Raw genomic sequence first — 23836 nt, 5'->3', positions numbered from 1 at the left:
GGGACAACGGGCAGGTGCCTCAGACTGGGCAGCCTGGACCTCGGCCTCCAAATCGGAATATAGAGCAGAAACAACTACCCCCTCCGCCAAAATGGGACCCGGGTCCTCGGAGTTTCCTCCTCCCGGAAAACAGCGAGAGAGAGCATCAGCCTTCACATTCTTGATCCCAGGGCGGAAAGTAACAACAAAATTAAATCTGGAGAAGAACAGAGACCATCTGGCCTGTCTCGGATTCATACGCCTGGCCGACTCCAGGTACGCCAGATTCTTATGGTCGGTAAAAACGGTGATAGGGTGCCTGGCCCCCTCCAACCAATGGCGCCATTCCTCGAAAGCCAACTTGATGGCCAACAACTCCCTATCTCCCACATCATAGTTTCTCTCTGCCGGGGAGAGTTTTCTAGAGAAAAAGGCACAAGGTCGCCATTTGGCAGGAGAGGGGCCCTGGGACAAAACTGCACCCACACCCACCTCGGAAGCATCCACCTCAACAATAAAAGGTAAGGAAACATCGGGATGCAGCAAGATGGGAGCAGACGCAAAACTCTCTTTAATCTTAGAAAAGGCTGCAAGCGCCTCCTCCGACCAAGAGGAAAAATCCGTCCCCTTTTTTGTCATGTCAGTAAGGGGTTTGACAATAGAGGAATAATTCAAAATGAACTTTCTGTAGTAGTTAGCAAAACCCAGAAAGCGCATCAATGCCTTCTGATTTTCAGGAAGCTCCCACTCCAGCACAGCACGGACCTTCTCCGGATCCATGCGAAAACCAGAAGCAGAGAGGAGAAAACCCAGAAATTGAATCTCTGATACCATAAAAAGACATTTCTCCAGCTTGGCATACAGTTTATTTTCCCGCAGTATCTGCAGGACCTGAAAAAGATGATCCTGATGAGTCTGAACATCAGGGGAAAAAATCAAAATATCATCAAGATACACCAATACAAATTTCCCCATTAAATGATAGAAAATACTATTAACAAAATGCTGAAAGACGGCCGGAGCATTCATCAGGCCGAAAGGCATAACGAGATTCTCGAAATGCCCGTTAGGGGTATTAAAGGCCGTTTTCCATTCATCCCCCTCTCTGACCCTGACCAGGTTGTACGCGCCTCTCAGATCCAATTTGGAAAACACCTTGGCCCCAACAATTTGGTTGAAGAGGTCCGGGATCAGAGGAAGGGGATAGGGATCGCGAATCGTGATACGGTTCAGCTCCCTAAAATCTAAGCAAGGTCTCAGAGAGCCATCTTTTTTTTTAACAAAAAAAAAACCCCGCGGCAACAGGCGACTTTGAGGGACGAATATGCCCCTTCTCGAGACTCTCAGAGATATAGGTTCGCATTGCGAGTCTCTCCGGTTGTGAGAGATTGTAGAGGCGTGCCTTTGGCAGCTTGGCGCCGGGAATGAGGTTAATGGGACAGTCAAACTCCCGGTGAGGAGGTAGCTCCCGAACACCGCTCTCGGAAAACACATCCGAGAAATCAGAGAGAAATGATGGCAGAGTTTTAGTAGACACCTCAGCAAGAGTGGCTGTGAGACAATTCTCTCTACAAAAGTCACTCCACTCATTTATTTGCCTTCCTTGCCAATCAATAGTGGGGTTATGTCTAGTGAGCCAGGGTAGCCCCAAAACTAGAGGAGAAGGCAATCCGTTAAGGACAAAACAAGATATCTCCTCCACATGAGTGTCACCTACAGCTAGCCGGATATTGTGAACAATGCCTTTCAGAGATCTCTGCGAGAGTGGGGCAGAGTCAATAGCAAAAACAGGTATATCCTTTTCTAATGTACAAACCTGAAACCCATGCAAAGCTACAAATTGAGTGTCAATAAGATTGACGGCCGCTCCACTATCGACAAAAATCTCACAAGGAATGACCTTGCTCTCTAGCGCCACCCTGGCAGACAGGAGAAAACGGGAACTGCAGGTCAGAGGAAAAGCATCAATTCCCACATCAACTTTGCCCAAAGTAGCAGATGAAGCAGAACTTGATGATCTACCTCTTGAGGTTTTTCTCTTATTATCGCTCTTAGTACAGTTCAGGAATCTCCTAGACGGACAAACATTTGCCAAATGACCTATACCCCCACAACAAAAACACACCATATTCTGAGGACTAAATCCTCTTTTATCAGGGGCAAGTCGGCCTAGCTGCATGGGCTCCTCCTCAGAGGGGAGCGAGACAGGATGAGACCCCTGCATACTGAATGAGTCCGCACCATTGCCCCTAGACTGACAATGGCTGGACGGAGAGGTCTTGTTTCTTTCCCTTAGACGCCTGTCAAGGCGTACCGCCAATGACATGGCAGACTCTAAGGATGTTGGTCTCTCATGGAAAGCAAAGGCATCTTTCAAACCCTCTGAGAGACCATGACAGAACTGACTTCGGAGTGCAGCATCATTCCAGCCTGAATCAGCTGCCCATCTCCGAAATTCAGAACAATAAAGCTCCGCAGACAGTTTGTTCTGGCATAGAACACGTAAGTTCGATTCTGCCAGAGCAACACGATCCGGGTCATCATATATCTGCCCCAGGGCCACAAAAAACCTCTCCACGGATCGCATAGAAGGATCCCCTGATGGCAGCGAAAAAGCCCAAGTCTGAGCATTACCTCTGAGCAGGGAGATGACAATCCTCACCCTCTGTTCCTCATTACCAGAGGAGTGGGGACACAAACAAAAATGGAGTTTACATGCCTCTCTGAAGCGAACAAAATTCTCACTACCCCCGGAGAGCGTTTCCGGAAGTGAGACCTTTGGCTCGCAACAGACTCCATGAGCCGGAGCAGAGCCCAATGCTTGTAGCTGAGTCAGAGATTGACGGAGATCCGCTACTTCCAAAGAAAGACCCTGCATGCGGTCAACCAGGTCAGAAAGCGGATCCATGTCAACAAGGACGGTTTTGGTGGATTATAATGTCACGGCTGTTTAAGGGTAACAAGAGTATACACAGTAAAAAGAGCTACTGACCGGACCCAAACTAGGGAAGAGAAAGGGTGACCCCTGTCAGACCCTCAACACTCTCCCTATGCTGCTAAAGCACATGCCCGGATCCAAATGGTGGAACGAGGCATGCCCGCGTACCTTAGACTGATGAGCCCTGTAACCCCTACAATAGTGGAAGGGGCACGGCCTCCGATGCCCTGCACAGAATAAGGAGGGAACCAGGGCCACCTCAGATCCAGTCAGGAAATCACCAGGTACATAACAAAGTCTGCACACTTAGCTGATGGAGCTGCAGCCGTAGAGAAGACGGATCCAAGGACCGCTGGCAATATCCGGAGTGCTTGCAGCAGCAGAACACAGGTCCAGAGAACTAGTAGCTAAAGGAGTGAAGATACTCAAGGCAGAGCTACAACTGAAAGGAGAAATATAATCCACGCCCTGCAATAGGAGGAGGGGTGATTTAAAGGCAGAGAAATCAAACGCAGGAGAGACAGCTGAGAGTAAGACCTCATCACAAGGGCGGAGAAACAGAACAGTGAGAAAACCTCCAACCCTAAGTGACATCATCACAGGGGTGGAGACACAGAGCTTTGAGAACGTCTCAAAGCTCTGGTAGTGACAGGAACATGTTTCTGGAAATGGCTGGTGTCGTGTCACACATATGCTAATGTTTGCTGAAGTAACCTTTCTTTGTACTTAATGTTTTGCACTAATTGTAAGCTCTCTTTTTTTTGTTTAAATCCCTGACACATAACATGGCAAAATTAAAGGTAGTTGTGTATTTTAATCAGGTTTCAAATATGTGGTCCTCTAGCGTCATCATCATGCAGAGTGTTCACATCATCCTTTAAGTCGCCCATACCTTCTGCATGGAAATGGCATAAACACAGTTGTTGGAACTTAGTTGTGGGAGTACTGGCCACACCACAATTGCTGCTCCTTTTTTTTTTTAATACACACATATTCACGTGATATATTATATTATATTATATAAATACGTGAATGGACATAAACACATGTCTTGTATACAACATTTTAGGCGAATCATGTATGGGATGCTTCCTTTTATTTGCTGCTTACTGATATGGTTTTTATTTCTTTTTCCTACAGATTCCTTGCAAGTGGGAACTCTTTTGCATCCCTGCATTTTGAGTTTCTTTTGGGAACCTCAACAATTTCTCGGATTGTGCGTCACACTTGCCATGTCATCTGGCATCAACTCTGAGAGACGGTGATGCCACAGCCCAAGGCGGACGATTGGGTTCGGATCGCTGAGGGTTTCAATCTTTCGGCGCAGTTTCCAAACTGCATTGGGGCAATGGATGGCAAGCACATCGTGTGAAGAAGCCTCCTCACTCAGGGTCTTGATTCTTCAATTATAAGCAATATTTTTCGGTAGTGCTTATGGCTGTTGCTGACAGTAACTACCGGTTTATAATGGTTGATATTGGGGCCTATGGAAGCACAGCAGATGCACGCATCTTTAGTGCTTCTAGAATGGGTGAGCGGCTTCGTGCTAACCAGCTTGCCCTGCCTGAGTCCAGAAGACTGCCCGGATCTGCTTGTCTGCCGCTTCCATTTGTCATCGTGGCAGATGAAGGGTTTGCATTGACTCCCCATGTTATGAGGCCCCTCCCAAAGCGTGGATTGGATGTCAGGAGGCGTATTTTCAACTACCGGTTGACTCGTGCCCGTCCGTATGTTGAGTGCGCTTTTGGAATACTCTCTAGCAAGTGGAGGGTGTTTTTGTCATCCATACAGATGGATCCGGAGAATGCTACCCTGGTGATTCAAGCTTGTGTTGTTCTACACAACTTCACCAGGATTAATGAGGCTTCCTCTTCTGTTGACATGGAAGATTTTCCTACGTCATCAGGTTTAGGTTTGGAAAGGACCCTGCATAGACGACCTGGGACTGCAGGCATTGCAGTCCGGGAACCCTATACAGACTACTTTTACAGCCCAGAGGGGTCCTTGCCATGGCAAAGGGAAGCTATTCGTGACAGTTTTTGAAATCTTCTGGGCTCTTTAGTTTTTTATTATTTTGCAGATAGATTATGTTAATTTATTGTGGTAGTTGAGTGTAGGGACTCGCAAGAGAATGAGGACCCTTGACATGGGCTTGCAGGCTGAGTTTTTTTTGCCATCACATAGTTAAAAGTAAATATCAATACTAATGATGTTTTCCACAAAATGTCAACTACATTAACGTCATTAGTATTTAGCGTAATGGTCCAAAAAATCTTCTAATACCTCATGTTCACATTACCCAAATACAGATTATGTTCCTAAAAATAAAAATGTTGTTTCATTGGGAACTGGTGTGCGTGTATATGTGTTTAGGAAATGTGTTGAAGAACTGTAAATGTTTGGTGTATTTTAAAAATCAACACAAGCCAATTTAAATCTTGGAATAAAAAATTTTCATTAATAAACATGTAATTAAATAAAGGATACACAAACAAGAACGAACAAAAAATTTTTACATTTCAGAGCATCTGACAGTACATATCAAAAAGGTGTCGAGCCCTGACCATATGATGATTGTGGCCATACATGGCCAGGATCAGTGGCCCCAGTTGCAAAACTGTGTTGTTAAGTAGGTGCTGAAGGGTCTTGGGACCGTTTGTAAGTTGGGGGGGGGGGGGAGATGGCCCTTGAGGTGGGTGTGGAGGCTGGTGGTAGCTGAGTCCATGCTGCTGTGGGGGGGATATTCAATATTTGCTTGTGCAGATCATTTATTTGGGAGTGTATGTCTCCCTGGTAAGGGGAGGCATACATTTTAAGAACGAGGGCCATTGAAGCCACACATTTGTGATGCTTGTCACTGGGCACTTGCTTTAATAAAGGAGCAAGGCCCCTCGGCATTGACTCCTCAATGCCATCACTCCTCCTCTGGGCAAGGAATTCAATGACTCGGGCATCTATCATCTCCCGAGTCGGTTGCCCAGAGGAAGAGTGAGGGACATTGCGGCGATGCCTGGGCTGCAGCTGCTGGACTGGTGATGGGCTCCGTGGAGATAGGGTGGGCTTGGCCTGTGATGGCTGGGCCGGCTCCTCAGCGGGCGTTGGGGCAGGACTAGTTGCCGGGGAATGAAGTAGATAACAGGTCGGCACTACCTTCTTGAAGTTAGCGGTGCACGTGTCAGTGGAATGGCGTCCAATCAAACAATGTAGTAAGAAGACCGGCACTTCGCAGGAATTTCAACCAAGGATGCGATTTATTGGTCACATATTATAGTTGCATAGTGACGCGTTTCAGCACAAATGTGCTTTCATCAGACTACAAACAAACATCTCACTTACAGACTTTATATACACAAATGAAATACAGGGGAACTGACGTCATCAGAAAAGCTCCTACCCCTCATTGACGATAGTAACCATATCATCAGAATTAATTAATCGGATGTAATCCAATATTCGGTAATTAATCCCGCTAGGGAAATAAAATATATATAAATTTGTAACAATTCATATGGGCAGGATACCTCATAGGAAGCAAGACACATTGTATTCACTATTGAGGCCCCTGGGCTCCATTGTTTGTAAACTATGGATCCAGTAGGCCTCTCTTTTCAATAACAGTTTTTTTCTATCACCCCAACGACGGGGTAATGACCCTCCCTCAATAATCTGATACCGTAACTGCGAAATATTATGGGTTTTTTCATGAAAATGAAAGGGTATTGGAAGCAATAAATTCCCTTTTCTGATAGTAGATTTGTGCTTACTTAGTCTGTCCTTCATTCTCATGGAGGTTTCCCCACATATAATAATCCACATGGACACTTAAGGATGTAAACTACAAATCTACTATTACATGTGAATGTGCCCCTTATTGAAATCCTTTCACCTGAATGGGGATGGGAAAAACATGGACCCTTGATAATGCTGGAACAAGTCACACAGTTAAGACAGGGAAACGTGCCCTGTCTAGGTGCAGACAAGGTACTCTGTACTATTTTGTTACTTCCCACATCAGCTCGAACTATTTTGTCCCTAATGTTGTCCGTCCGTTTATAACATATCATAGTGTTGTGCATTTTCATAAGTGTACAATGTATCTGATGATACTATATTCAATATGGATGATCATTGCCTTTAACAGCATGTGATCAGCATGAACCTTAAAAAACCCAAGATGGGTTCATGACAAGTTCAATGTGTTAAAAGTGAATATATAGAGAAGACTATACTTTTTATTATTGTTTAGAGACATGGATTTATCTACCCTGGTTTCTCTAAACTTGTCTGTCTGAGGAACAATGGGTGTTTCATGGCTAAACCATGATCTGATAAGAGACGTCCATAAAACACATCTGGTGTGGAATAGATATCTATTCATTCATATATATATATATATATATATATATATTCCTGTGTGCATTTATTTAGCGTTTGAACTTGTTAATGATTCATTAATACTATGCAATATTGATGTATTATAACCAAATATTATTAATGTATCTTTATGTGTATGTATCTCATTGAGAGGATATATTCTAGGGGATATAGAGAGCGTTTAAGTTGAATTTTCTTAAATAGGGTCTATTCAGAGGAGCTGATGTTATTTCAAAAATCATTACTCAATAGCTGAGACAGTTAAGGTACACAGACCAGGAGAAAACTTTCTAAGGACAATTATACTCTTATCTGCCCCATAAATTCAGGGATTAGGGAAACTTCTAATACCGCCAGTCAGTCTGAGCAAAGTGTCAGAAAGAGTCCCTCCTAATTGATTTAAGGTGGAAAAGGTCAAAGTTTAAGTGGTGTAATAAAGCAATATATATGTGTTAATTCTTAAAATATTTAAAATTGTTACATGATACAACAGTGCCATCAAGTTGTACATGGGCAGAAGGTTCTAAGGAATGCCAATTAAATGACATCATCCCCATGTTTAACATACGTCACACCCACCTTATCTAATTGGAAATCCCTAATCCAAGAGGGGATGGGCATAGATAAGGATGAAAATATCTGATCCAGTTTTGGGAGATGAGGGGATCACTTGAGTATTCATTTATCAGCATTACTTCACACGTCAGGAACATACCACAAGACGAGACAGATCTAGATCTTGGAAAGCTGGGTCCCTTCTAAAAGCTCTTTATCCCAAAGCCAGGGGTAATGTATAATTTATTTCATTTGCAGTAATTATAAATCGCCATTATTAGTGGGTCAATAGTGTTAAAACAATAATTTTATGGGAAATTTTTATGAACGTGCACATCATTAGAATTCCTGTAATATTGCTATCAGAGTGGGATCTCTGATCGGATTTTATTATCCGTAGTTAGGCCAACGAGCGTATTTATAAGGTGTCTCTTACTGCCATATCCTTTGATTGAGCATAAGGGATTTTCCACAGATTCATTTCTATATTTTTTTTTTTTTGTTGCATTATAATATTTTGATAACCAGTACACTAATCAGTAATAATTTGATAAAAGAAAAAAGTAGTATTGTATTATACTTGGTGTAGTAAATTAAGTGAGCCCGGCATAAACGGTGGAGCACCATCTTGTGGTCAATTTTGATATTATCTTTGTATTCATTTGTATGCCATTTTTACTGCTTGTATTTATAATAAATTATATTTTATATAATAAATTGCACCCTGTTTCATTATCTGCACAAATTAACTTTAGATCTCATCAATAAAAGAACTGGCGTTTATATGTCCGCCAATTAAATTTTTCATTTTTCATAAAAATATGAAATCATAATTTTTATTATTTCATATCTTATATGAAATAAATACTCGACATATTTTGGAGGCACTGCTGAGATTCGAACTCAGGATCTCCTGTTTACCATACGAACTGTATGACTAGGTTTATTATCTATCAAAAATTTTAAATCTGGATTTATGGTGATCTCCTGATTTTGGAAGGCATCAATACTTTCCACTTCTCCTTCAACAACCTCTATGTCCACAGGATATAGTGTACGATTCCCTATCATAATCCTGGAATTACGGGGTACTTTTATAATGGATACATGAGAAGGTAGGGCAATGACTTTCACCATTACGTGGTCATTTGAAAATACAGTCATATCTGGCAAGCGTGTGCTAGCAAGCCATTTATCTTTTATCAAAACTGCATTCACCTGTTCCTCCTCAATCTTTGACAGGGTTACCTGGCATTTCTCTGATCCATGTTTCTCATATTCGATACCGCATAACGCATTGGTTGCGTCATAATTAAAAGGATCACCTTCGCATTGAAAATTGTTGTCCCGGAATGTTACGCAATTGTCCAGAATAGGGACAGACAACCATTCCGGCTTCCATGGCTGGTATGCCACGATGTCAGGAGTTTGAATCCTAACATGAATGTTGTCTTTCCAGGTGCCTATATTATGAATTTTTTTCATCTGAAATATATTGTCCCTAGTGACAACGGGAATTGATAATAGAAAACAGATCTCCATTTTTACGGGATCAACATATAACGGTATCGCAATCCCCATGTTGAATGCTAAATTCAGCTGGCTATCTTCTATTTTATTTCCGCTGACATTTTGCAGCATTCTACGGACGATATCGTATGATACGAAATAAAGGGGAATACGTCCTTCCCTCAGGTCTTGCATCCCACTTTGCACTTCATCGTGGTAAACATGAGTTTGGAAATCAATACGTTCTTTTAATAATATAAGTTCTTGTTTAAACTGTTCGTTACTCTGATGAAGGTTTATTGAATGGTCCAATAACTTTGAATGTAAGTTTGTAGTAACAACAATAGGTGGTCTCTGAAACTCACCTATCTGTGGGTTAGGCTTAGATAATATATGCCAATGGTGATTAACTATAGCCCTCAGGCATTGGGACCATGGGTGATACTTAATCACTAAGGGGATCCTTGTCTCTTTCTTATTTCTATCTACCTGTGTGGTCTCGACTTTGTTTCGCTGTACCTTCAGTAATTCAAGGGGGTAGCCTCTTTCTCTAAATTTATGAGTCATATCGTCTAATCTTTTTTGACACATGTCTTTATTACTGACAATGCGTTTCACTCTCTGATATTGAGAATATGGGATTGATTCCTTGATAGATGCTGGATGACTACTATAGAAGGACAATAAACTATTTCTGTCCGTAGTCTTGATAAATAAATCTGTCTGTATTTTACCATCTTTGCCCTTTATCACCCATGTATCCAAAAAAGAGATCCTATCCGAATCTTGATGTACTGTAAATTTCAGCTCGTCCCAGATGGAATTTAAATACGTAGTGAATTCTGTGAGGGATCGAACGTCGTCACGCCATACGCAAAAAATATCATCAATAAAACGACGCCAAAGTATATACAATATTGTTTATATAATGGATTGGAATAAACAAACTGGCTCTCAAAGTACGCCATATACGCATTTGCGTATGGCGGTGCGACGTTTGATCCCATCGCTGCCCCACAGCACTGTTGGTAAAAAAAAGAGTCTTGAAACAAAAAATACATTTTGCTCAAGTACTATCCTCAAAAGTTTCAGGAAAAAATATTTCTCTTCCTCTTTATATGTGCTTGTGTCTAGGAGACCCGCGACTGCATTAATTCCCCTTTCATGTATGATTGACGTATAAAGACTGCACACGTCAAGAGTGACCAATACGCAAAAAATATCACCTTAAGTGAGCTGATTTCTGACAGAAAGCGACCGGTATCGCGAATATAAGACGGCGCATGCTGAGTTAAAGGGGTTAATACCTTCTCAAGGAGAATAGCAGGATATGAGAGAATGGAGTCAGTGGACGCCACAATGGGGCGACCAGGATGATTGATAAGTGACTTATGCACTTTTGGCAAAGTATAAAACACCGGAGTAATCGGGTGTTGATTAATAAGAAAATCCCCCAATTTGGCATCCACTACTCCACTCTCTTTAGCATCATCGACTACTTTCTGTAAGATTGATTTCTTTAATACGATAGACTTGGTCACTTTGCAATATTTTATAAGTGCTACTATCTTGTAGTTGTTGCAGGATTTCATTAACATAATATTCTTTATCTAAAATAGCAGTGCCGCCCCCCTTATCAGCAGGTTTAAATTCAAGGATTTTTCCTTTAACAAGTGATCAAGGGCATGTTTCTCCTCCACTGGTAAATTTTGGTGTATATGTAACTTTCCTCTTTTTGCACTGTTGCAACAATGTGTCCACATCACGCTTTACTAAATTAACAAAAGTCTCAATCTGATGATGTGTTCTCGGTGGTGTGTAGTTACTCCTTATTCTCAGATTAAACTGTTTAACAGTCAACATACTGGTAGGAGAGGAATCATCCACCTGCTCCACATTAAACTGGGAGATGGCTACATTGCCACCAAATTGAGCTTTCAAGTGTAGATTACGAAAAAAAAACTATGCAAATCCGTGTCCAAGGTGAACGTATCAAAGCTACTGGTCGGGCTAAAAGATAAGCCCTTCTTCAATAAATTCATCTGGGCAGGACTGAGGCTCTTAGATGATAGCTTCAATACTAAGTTTTGTCCCGTACCTATGACCGTGTTTTCCTCAGAGCGTCTACCTCGCCGATGATGGCGGCAGGCTCGCCGGGTTTTGCTTTTTGTCTTCTTGTACGGCGTTTGCCTAAAAAAGGCCCCCAGAAACCATCTGAAGCCTTGCTGCCATGAGCCCGATGATGCTGAACCAGTTTGGCGGTATCTTGGACGTGACGTAGGAGTTGCAGTACCGGAAGCGTCCTGCCATCTGTAGACCCGATATAAAGTATAATCCTCTGTATCTCTGAGGTATTTCGATCTTTTGGTTTGCTCGATTTTGCTTCTTAATTCGGTACATTGTTTCTCCAGATTTTCTTGAAGAGTGGTATATTCGTCAGACTTCAAGTTGTCTCTCAGTTGTTCTTTCGCTGCTGCAATATTAGCATTACATTCATTAATCGAAATAGCTAAATGTTCGAGTGTAAGAATTATAAGATCCGATGAACACTTATTGAGAATATTCGCAAAGCGTGTGCAGTAATCCACTTTATCGCAGAAAAGAGTAGGTCTTAAAGTAACTTGCAGACCCCTCTTTTGAGTGTGATGATATTCAGCCAAGGTGGCAGCATGCAATTCAAGTGAAACAACGTGTCTTGCCTCCTTAATCAGGCTCCTGCTCTTTAATTCACATGAAGGAATCTTCAAAAAAAAAAAATCGGAAGGAGCAGTAATTTTCGACACAATATCTCGTGCCTCATCCTCTGTATAAGCAAAGGTACTCATCTGATGTTCGGATAATGTAGGTGTGCTCGTTCCCGAAGGCCAGATAGAGTGAAGTAAAGTAGATAACAGGTCGGCACTACCTTCTTGAAGTTAGTAGTTGCCGGGGAAAACACTGCCTGCGTATCACTTAGGGCTGTCTGAGTCTTTAGGGTCATCCAGACTGTCCACAGTACTGTATAGAAAAATGACATGAAAACATAGATTACATCATTTGCCTACTACATTTCAAAAGTAGTTAATTTTTTCTAAATAAAACTACTGTGTGTGAACTACATATACGTTGAGCATGCATACATCACAGATTTTATCATAATTTTGGATTATCACCTAAAATGTAATTTTTTTTTATTGTTAATTAGCTTACAACGCCAAATGTGAAAGTATTTGTTAAAAATGTATTGGCGTTTGGATCAATCCAGCACAAAACGAGATATACACATTCAAAGATCAAAAGCAGTCCTGATATTCTGTCCGTCTCTTCTGTATCTGGCCTGCTTCGACCATCCTACCATCCGTATGTAATGAAAACCAAAAAGAACATCATTTCCTAAAAAAACAACATGGACCACGCATCACCAGGCCATGGTGGTAGTAGTAGTTACTATTCAGCTGTACGGACACTGTTGGAGCATCATTATACTCTATTATAAGCGGATTCTGTATGTGTCATTTTATATAGTTGAACTTTGAAGACTCCATGTTGAGGTTTATAAGTAGAGTTGAGCGGACACCTGGATGTTCGGGTTCGAGAAGTTCGGCCGAACTTCCCGGAAATGTTCGGGTTCGGGATCCGAACCCGATCCGAACTTCGTCCCGAACCCGAACCCCATTGAAGTCAATGGGGATCCGAACTTTTCGGCACTAAAATGGCTGTAAAACAGCCCAGGAAAGAGCTAGAAGGCTGCAAAAGGCAGCAACATGTAGGTAAATCCCCTGCAAACAAATGTGGATAGGGAAATGAATAAAAATAAAAATAAAATAAATAAAAATTAACCAATATCAATTGGAGAGAGGTCCCATAGCAGAGAATCAGGCTTCACGTCAGCCACCACTGCAACAGTCCATTGGCATATATTTAGGCCCAGGTACCCAGCCAGAGGAGAGAGGTCCCGTAACAGAGAATCTGGCTTCATGTCAGCAGAGAATTAGTCTGCATGTCATAGCAGAGAATGAGGCTTCACGTCAGCCACCACTGCAACAGTCCATTGGCATATATTTAGGCCCAGCACACAGGCAGAGGAGAGAGGTCCCGTAACAGAGAATCTGTCTTCATGTCGGCAGAGAATCAGTCTGCATGTCATAGCAGAGAATCAGGCTTCACGTCAGCCAACATTGGAACAGTCCATTGGCATATATTTAGGCCCCGGCACCCAGACAGAGGAGATGTTCATTCAACTTTGGGTTGCCCCACAATATAATGGTAAAATGAAAATAAAAATAGGATTGAATGAGGAAGTGCCCTGGAGTACAATAATATATGGTTAAGGGGAGGTAGTTAATGTCTAATCTGGACAAGGGACGGACAGGTCCCGTGGGATCCATGCCTGGTTCATTTTTATGAACATCAGCTTGTCCACATTGGCTGTAGACAGGCGGCTGCGTTTGTCTGTAATGACGCCCCCTGCCGTGCTGAATACACGTTCAGACAAAACGCTGGCCGCCGGGCAGGCCAGCACCTCCAAGGCATAAAAGGCTAGCTCTGGCCACGTGGACAATTTGGAGACCCAGAAGTTGAATGGGGCCGAACCATCAGTCAGTACGTGGAGGGGTGTGCACACGTACTGTTCCACCATGTTAGTGAAATGTTGCCTCCTGCTAACACGTTGCATATCAGGACAAGCTGTCCTCTGTGGGAGGCGTATCGTCATCGTCCTGCCTTTCCCCCCAGCCACGCACCAGTGATGGGCCCGAGCTGTGTTGGGTGCCACCCCGCTGTGACCATGCTTCATCCTCATCCTCCTCCACCTGCTCATCCTCGTCCTCCTCGTCCTCCAGTAGTGGGTCCTGGCTGGCCACATTTGTACCTGGCCTCTGCTGTTGCAAAAAACCTCCCTCTGAGTCACTTCGAAGAGACTGGCCTGAAAGTGCTAAAAATGACCCCTCTTCCTCCTCCTCCTCCTCCTCCTGGGCCACCTCCTCTTCCATCATCGCCCTAAGTGTTTTCTCAAGGAGACATAGAAGTGGTATTGTAACGCTGATAACGGCGTCATCGCCACTGGCCATGTTGGTGGAGTACTCGAAACAGCGCAACAGGGCACACAGGTCTCGCATGGAGGCCCAGTCATTGGTGGTGAAGTGGTGCTGTTCCGCAGTGCGACTGACCCGTGCGTGCTGCAGCTGAAACTCCACTATGGCCTGCTGCTGCTCGCACAGTCTGTCCAGCATGTGCAAGGTGGAGTTCCACCTGGTGGGCACGTCGCATATGAGGCGGTGAGCGGGAAGGCCGAAGTTACGCTGTAGCGCAGACAGGCGAGCAGCGGCAGGATGTGAACGCCGGAAGCGCGAACAAACGGCCCGCACTTTATGCAGCAGCTCTGACATGTCGGGGTAGTTGTGAATGAACTTCTGCACCACCAAATTCAGCACATGCGCCAAGCAAGGGATGTGCGTCAAACCGGCTAGTCCCAGAGCTGCAACGAGATTTCGCCCATTATCACACACCACCAGGCCGGGCTTGAGACTCACCGGCAGCAACCACTCGTCGGTCTGTTGTTCTATACCCCGCCACAACTCCTGTGCGGTGTGGGGCCTGTCCCCCAAACATATGAGTTTCAGAATGGCCTGCTGACGTTTACCCCGGGCTGTGCTGAAGTTGGTGGTGAAGGTGTGTGGCTGACTGGATGAGCAGGTGGAAGAAGAGGAGGAGGAGGAAGCAGAGAAGGAGGAGGTGGCAACAGGAGGCAAAGAATGTTGCCCTGCGATCCTTGGCGGCTGAAGGACGTGCGCCAAACAGCTCTCCGCCTGGGGCCCAGCTGCCACTACATTTACCCAGTGTGCAGTTAGGGAGATATAGCGTCCCTGGCCGTGCTTACTGGTCCACGTATCTGTGGTTAGGTGGACCTAGCCACAGATGGTGTTGCGCAGTGCACACTTGATTTTATCGGATGCTTGGTTGTGCAGGGAAGGCACGGCTCTCTTGGAGAAGTAGTGCCGGCTAGGAACAACATACTGTGGGACAGCAAGTGACATGAGCTGTTTGAAGCTGTCTGTGTCCACCAGCCTAAATGACAGCATTTCATAGGCCAGTAGTTTAGAAATGCTGGCATTCAGGGCCAGGGATCGAGGGTGGCTAGGTGGGAATTTACGCTTTCTCTCAAATGTTTGTGAGATGGAGAGCTGAACGCTGCCGTGTGACATGGTTGAGATGCTTGGTGACGGAGGTGGTGGTGGTGTTGGTGGTACATCCCCTGTTTGCTGGGCGGCAGGTGCCAACATTCCTCCAGAGGCGGAGGAAGAGGCCGAGGCAGCAGAAGAGGCCGAGGCGGCAGCAGCAGAATAGGCCGAGGCGGCAGCAGCAGAAGAGGTAGCAGGGGGAGCCTGAGTGACTTCCTTGGTTTTAAGGTGTTTACTCCACTGCAGTTCATGCTTTGCATGCAGGTGCCTGGTCATGCAGGTTGTGCTAAGGTTCAGAACGTTAATGCCTCGCTTCAGGCTCTGATGGCATAGCGTGCAAACCACTCGGGTCTTGTCGTCAGCACATTGTTTGAAGAAGTGCCATGCCAGGGAACTCCTTGAAGCTGCCTTTGGGCTGCTCGGTCCCAGATGGCGGCGGTCAGTAGCAGGCGGAGTCTTTTGGCGGCGGGTGTTCTGCTTTTGCCCACTGCTCCCTCTTTTGCTACGCTGTTGGCTCGGTCTCACCACTGCCTCTTCCTCCGAACTGTGAAAGTCAGTGGCACGACCTTCATTCCATGTGGGGTCTAGGACCTCATCGTCCCCTGCATCGTCTTCCACCCAGTCTTGATCCCTGACCTCCTGCAGAAAGACGCAGCAGTTGGCACACTGCAGAAAGACGCAGCAGTTGGCACCTGTGTTTCGTCATCATCAGAGACATGCTGAGGTGGTATTCCCATGTCCTCATCATCAGGAAACATAAGTGGTTGTGCGTCAGTGCATTCTATGTCTTCCACCGCTGGGGAAGGGCTGGGTGGATGACCTTGGGAAACCCTGCCAGCAGAGTCTTCAAACAGCATAAGAGACTGCTGCATAACTTGAGGCTCAGACAGTTTCCCTGGTATGCATGGGGGTGATGTGACAGACTGATGGGCTTGGTTTTCAGGCGCCATCTGTGCGCTTTCTGCAGAAGACTGGGTGGGAGATAATGTGAACGTGCTGGATCCACTGTCGGCCACCCAATTGACTAATGCCTGTACCTGCTCAGGCCTTACTATACTTAGAACGGCATTGGGCCCCACCAAATATCGCTGTAAATTATGGCGGCTACTGGGACCTGAGGTAGTGTGGCTGTGGCAGAACGGCCACGTCCTCTCCCAGCACCAGAGGGTCCACTAACACCACCACGACCATGTCCGCGTCCGCGTCCTTTACTAGATGTTTTCCTCATTGTTATCGTTCACAACAACAAAAATATTATTTGACCCAATGTATTGAATTCAAATTCAGGCCTTTTTTTAAAGACAACTAACACTATCTGGCTATCTATTTAGGTACCGTATTACACTAATACAGACACAGCAGTAACCACAGATTTAGCTGAATATAAATTTGAGGCCTATTATTTAGGCGCTGGATGACAGGTATACGTTTACTGACAGAATTAGACTTGGAAATGCACAGTAGCGTGTGTGTGAAGTTATTCAGAATGACCCTATGTGCACCTTGAATCTGATATACCCTTTTAGGGATAAATTTAAAGTAGGCCTGATACAGCAGAAAAACCACTAAATTAAGAAATTGCTAAATTGGGAATTGTATTTCAACCCAGAACAAAAACTGTGCTTTGACGGACACTAAATAACTTGACCAGCCACACCAGTAACGACAGATTTAGCTGGATATAAATTTGAGGCCTAGTATTTAGGCGCTGGGTGACAGGTATACGTTTACTGACAGAATTAGACTGGGATATGGCCAAAAAATAACCACACTATTGATGGTTAAATGCACTTGGTGTGACAGCTTGACCAACCACACTATTGAGGGTTAAATGCACTTGGTGACAGGCTCAGCTTGCCCCTGATGTAGTATATGGCCAGAAAATAAACAGACTATTGCTGGTTAAATGCACTTGGTGTGACAGCTTCACCCTGATGTAGGATTTAGCCAAAAAACAACCACACCATTGAGGGTTAAATGCACTTGGTGGCAGCTTGTGCTGGCACACCACAAGACACAAAATGGCCGCCGATCACCCCAGAAAAAAGTGACAGAAAAACGCTCTGGGCAGCCTAAAAACAGTGAGCAATTCAATAGCAGCAGTTCAATCATCCACAGCTGCAGATCGATCTCTGAATGAAGTCCTTTGGAGGAGTTAATCACTGCCTAATCTCGCCCTACTGTCGCAGCTGCAACCTCTCCCTATGCTGATCAGAGCAGAGTGACGGGCGGCGCTATGTGACTCCAGCTTAAATAGAGGCTGGGTCACATGCTGCACTGGCCAATCACAGCCATGCCAATAGTAGGCATGGCTGTGACGGCCTCTTGGGGCAAGTAGTATGACGCTTGTTGATTGGCTGCTTTGCAGCCTTTCAAAAAGCGCCAAGAAAGCGACGAACACCGAACCCGAACTTTTACGAAAATGTCCGGGTTCGGGTCCGTGTCACGGACACCCCAAAATTCGGTACGAACCCGAACTATACAGTTCGGGTTCGCTCATCCCTATTTATAATCAAACATTAAAACTATGTAAATGACAATTACAGCACAGAACAGGTACCAAATCCTAAAACCACCATAATAAAATTAGCGTGAATGTTCCACAAATTATGAACATAACAAAACATACCCAAATGTCTACACTATTCAGGGCCACAAAAAGGCCCTACCTTTTCATATTTATGACCTATCCACAGGATAAGTACACAAGATCATATTGGCGGGGGAACAACAGCCGCCCACCATGATGATCCACTGTATGAGGAGACAATGCGTGCAGTGCGAACGGGCCATCTCCCTTCTCCATTCCTGCTCTGATTGCTGAGATCTATGTGACTTGTTCGAGAAAATGCCACACAGAAAAAAAAGAGATACAGGAGGCGGCATGTGCGCTCTGCACGTGTCGTCTCATCATCGGTGGTGGCCGGTGTTACTACTCCACAAAAATGATTTTGTTCACCGACACAAAGGATACACAACCACTTACATTCTTTACCACTATGGCTAAACCAAAATTAGGAACTAATAATAACCAGTAAATAAGTTTTTTCACACAACAAAAATACTTACGGCCTCAAATCCATCACTGGTCGTAAAGATATGGCCTCTTTTTGGAGCTGCCTTCCCCACTCCGGCCTTTCATATTCAGATCCCGGTGGAATTGGTCCCGGCAGCTGTTCCACCTTGTTTTCGTCTGTTTCACTGTAAAGTAATGAAATATACTAATTACTGTAAAACAATGTCAGCAAAAAAAAAATGATATCAGTACAAATAGCAAACGGAAAAGTTAAAGCTAAATCAAGTTGACAAATCTGATAGATGTATGAATTGGCCGGATTATACAGCACATGGTACTGTACTGCAGGTGTGGGGATACTAATGTACAATAAGTTCAGGAAGGAGTCTTTATAATATGACATGGAGACAACTATAGGATGCTCAATTACAAAAGGGACACGTGTCACGAAATAAAAAGTGCACATACAGATTTTAGACATGACTACGGTTTGCTGGAGCAAGGGGAGGGTCAGCCATTCAATGTAAAAAAAGATGGGGTATGGTATTTAGTGCACGACTCTTCCCAAAACCATATACAGGTTTATGCAAAATGAAGCTGGCCCACAAAATATACATTCTTCTGACCTAATGGAATTTATAGCTACATCATTTAGGGACACACAGGGCAAGGACAGTACAACGACATTGCTGGCACTTACCTAAAGCTGCACGGCTTCGGCCATCTGCTTGGGACCATTCGGCCCGCCTCATGCTACGGGCCACTTGCTCCCAAGCCGACTCCTTCCGAACTCGGCCCTGATAAATATTGGACCGGGTGTCCCATAGTTCGAGCCTCTCCTGCACCAAACAAAATCAGTTTCTCCAAATTCCAGCGGGGCATCTTAGTAGCCAAGAAATACTAGCAAGCCACTCCCTGCCACGCCACACTAGTGCCTAGCAATTAGCATAACCTGTGACCTTGAACTTCCTGTATATTATTTTATTGGCACAAGTTCTGGCAGACAGTTTTGCCATGGCAAATGATAGAAATAAAACGGACGCGGATGACAATCGGATGTGCCTCCGCATTTTTTTTACGGTCCCATTGACTTGAATGGGTCTGTGAACCGTTTTTTTCGCAGACAAGAATAGGATATATTTTTTTGACGGACTGGAACCACGGACCACCAACGCGGATGGCAAACGGTGGACTATCCGCTTTTTCAACGGCTTCATAGAAATGAATAGGTCCGCATCTGAAGCGCTAAAATCGGCGGAACGGACGCGGAAACAAACAACGGTCATGTGCATGAGGCCTTAGTGGGGGAAAAAAAGGGCTTATTAGCCGTTGTGTGGTGAAGTGCAAAAATTACAGCCCTTTTTGTTGTGTATTAGTGGCAAAAGTAAAATATATTTGCTGTTCAGCGGTGCAGTTATATGTTCTAAAGCCCTTTTTGGTGTGTATTAGTGGCACAAAAAAAGTATTAGCCATTGTGTGAAGTGAGAAAATTACAGACTTTTTCCTTTTTATTTATTTATCTATCTGTCAGACAGAGAAGTGCCAGGCCCTGCACAGGGGAGGGGCAGAGGCCCTGAGGTCGCAGCAGAGTAAGGGGCCGTGGCAGCAGGGGTGACTTCGAGAGGCCTGAGCTCCCGGTGTCATCTAGCGGTCGTGTCTTCACCAGCAACCCAGCAGTCCTTGAATGGTTGACTCGGTCATATCTGTTTTGGACCCACTCCTGTTTTTTTGGCATTAGCAATACTGATAGATTACTGACCAAATGCTGGCTGAGTGAAGGCAGATGGTCAAAAGACAGGATCCGTTTTTTGGGGGTTATTGTTCTGACGGATCAGAGAAAGGGCAAAATAATCAGTGACGTCCTTCATTCCGCCCCTGCAGCAAGAGCATGGAGCAGCTAAAATGAGCATCTCTAGCGCTGGAGGACCCGACACCATGTACTATGTGTGAAGACTGGACATTGTGTAATGCTTCATGTCGCCTGTGGAGGTGCTGCAGGAGGTTCAAACACTTGGTTTCTGACAGGTAACTCCAGTAAAGGTAATTAACAACTTAGGTTCCGGTTGCCCTATATGCATTGGAATAGTGCAGTGACTGACACTTAATGAGTGATGCTACAGTCTTATGAAAGCACAGCCATACATTAAACCTTGGTTGAGCTCCTTAATTCCTATGTGCAGCTGATTTCAGGGATCAGGGACAGCTTTCATTACCGGCCACATAAAGTTTCAAGGATCTGCTTTATCCATTACCTGGTCACCCAGAGTGACTCTACTAGCAAAATAGTGAGTGCAGCTCTGGAGTATAATAGAGAATGTAACACAGGATAAGTAATGTAATGTATGTACACAGTGACTCCACCAGCAGAATAGTGAGTGCAGCTCTGGAGTATAATACAGGATATAACTCAGGATCAATACAGGATAAGTAATGTATGTACACAGTGACTGCACCAGCAGAATAGTGAGCGCAGCTCTGGAGTATAATACAAGATGTAACTCAGGATCAGTACAGGATAAGTAATGTAATGTATGTACACAGTGACTGCACCAGCAGAATAGTGAGCGCAGCTCTGGAGTATAATACAAGATGTAACTCAGGATCAGTACAGGATAAGTAATGTACAGTCAGGTCCATAAATATTGGGACATCGACACAATTCTAAACTTTCACTTTTTAATACTTGGTTGCAAATCCTTTGCAGTCAATTACAGCCTGAAGTCTGGAACGCATAGACATCACCAGACGCTGGGTTTCATCCCTGGTGATGCTCTGCCAGGCCTCTACTGCAACTGTCTTCAGTTCCTGCTTGTTCTTGGGGCATTTTCCCTTCAGTTTTGTCTTCAGCAAGTGAAATGCATGCTCAATCGGATTCAGGTCCGGTGATTGACTCGGCCATTGCATAACATTCCACTTCTTTCCCTTAAAAAACTCTTTGGTTGCTTTTGCAGTATGGTTTGGGTCATTGTCCATCTGCACTGTGAAGCGCCGTCCAATGAGTTCTGAAGCCTTTGGCTGAATATGAGCAGATAATATTGCCCGAAACACTTCAGAATCCATCCTGCTGCTTTTGTCAGCAGTCACATCATCAATAAATACAAGAGAACCAGTTCCATTGGCAGCCATACATGCCCACGCCATGACACCACCACCACCATGCTTCACTGATGAGGTGGTATGCTTAGGATCATGAGCAGTTCCTTTCCTTCTCCATACTCTTCTGTTCCCAACACTCTGGTACAAGTTGATCTTGGTCTCATCTGTCCATAGGATGTTGTTCCAGAACTGTGAAGGCTCAATGGTAGAGGTTATCTATTCTTCTATTCCTAATCCTCGGTAGTTAATACATGGCCTACGGGATCCATCCTTTTTCTTCACAAAGAAGAAACTGGCTCCTGCAGGTGATCAAGACTTACAAATAAAACCTCTCTAAATTCTCCTTAATATACTCGGATATAGCTAGAGTCTCTGAAATTAACAGGGAGTATACCCGACCTCTTGGCGGAGTGATCCATTGGACAGTCATAAGGACGATGGGATGGCAAGGTCTCCGTTTCCTTTGTCCACAAATGTTCACATAAATAGAGTATGCAGCCATTAATCCATGCAGACTTGGTGGAAAAAGAGAAAACCGGACCGGAGCCTCCCCTCAGCGCAGCACCTGTACAAAACAGGACAATGTTGGCAAAGCCAGGAAGACACAAAGTCATTTTCTCCGTATGGAGTACGACTACACGAAGCTCCAAAGGATCTGTGACATACTGTATAATCTTGGTAAGAGACCTCCCATCAACCGAAGTCACAGTTAAGAGCTTCTACAGATTTTGAACTGGAGAGTGGTCCTCCAGGACCAACCAAGAGTCTATGAGGGCCTGCACGGTGCAGCATATACCTTCATGGAAAAATTCCACAATAGTCAATTTTGGAGAGATTGAGTCTTCACCTATGGCCATCTCTTCCATATGCCCTAGGCTTTGAAGTTCCCTGGCTTATTAGGACATGCACGGAGATAGAGTCACTTTTCTCTAACATATAGGCAAAGGTCATAAGCACGTTTGTGCTGCTGTTCCTCAGCAGACAACCTAAGCCCATCCACCTGCATGGGTTCAGGAGTTTTAGATAAGGGAGTTGGAGGCAAAGAAGACAGAAGTCTCTGGAAGGTTGATGCTAGGCGAGGGGATGTTTTTTTACATGCCACCTCTTTGACACACTCCCAGAACCGCAGATCAATATGAGTGGCAAGAGATACCAGAGCATCCAATGAGGTTGGAACATCACAGCCAGCTAATTTGTCTTTGATCTGGCTGCCAAACCCGCCTAAACAGCCACCACCATAGCCTCATTATTTCAACCCATTTCTAAAACCAGCATTTGGAACTGGATAGCGTATTGACCTACAGGGGGACTGCCCTGACAGAGCCATAGTAGGGAGGAAGCATCACAAGTAGTACGCCCAGGCTCATCGAAAACTTTCCCACAGAGGGTTTATCCAGACTAGTGCTTCTTCTGAGAGATGGGACATCAGAAAAGCTACTTTGGAGTGGTTGATCGGGAACTGATGAAAAAGCAGCGAAAGTGCAGGGTTCACTGGTTTTTGAACCAACGGCACTGCTTGGGATCTCTATTGTATCAAGGAGACAATAATTAGGAACCAGAGCCTGTCACAAAAGCAGCCTGTGGTGGTGGTGGTGTTGTAGCTGCTGCAGAGGGCTGCAGTACCACTGCTGTAGTCATACACAAGTATAACAGTATTTTCTCTTTGCGTTGCTGTTGCTGAGCCATTTCCTGGAACAGTTCAGTAAGGACCCTCAGGTTTGGGTCAGCAGGGTCCATAACCTGAGCTTACTGTAATGGACAGTTAGAGTGGACCCACTGTGCCAACTAACAAATTCGACTTTGGGCTAATACAAAGGGCACTATCCTGGCAGTTCCCAGGTATTCCCCCATTAACCCTTGTACAGGGATAGTGCAGGGAACCAACTAGGCCGCTACCTTCATGAGCAGACCTGGTGTAGTAGACAACTGAGGCACAGGTGCAAAGCACTAAGTGATCAGGAAAAAGGCGTAGTCTGTACAAAGTTCAAGGTCAGGGCATATATATCTTTTTTTGTATCACCATATTCTGATCCCCATAACTTTTTTAAAGTTAGAACTACGGTGTGACAGTAACGTACACTACACACAGGGGGGAGGATAGTGTACCACTGCGCTCCACCCTCACCCCTGGCCCTGCCTACTTGCCTCACAAGTCCTAATGACAGGGGACAACAAGACGGTAGTCCTTAACTTAGGATATGTGCTGGGAAG

The sequence above is a fragment of the Bufo gargarizans genome, chromosome 3 (assembly GCF_014858855.1).
Source record: "Bufo gargarizans isolate SCDJY-AF-19 chromosome 3, ASM1485885v1, whole genome shotgun sequence".
Lineage (NCBI taxonomy): Eukaryota > Metazoa > Chordata > Amphibia > Anura > Bufonidae > Bufo > Bufo gargarizans.
The sequence above is the reverse complement of the archived record's forward strand: the minus strand, read 5'-3'. Positions refer to the sequence as shown.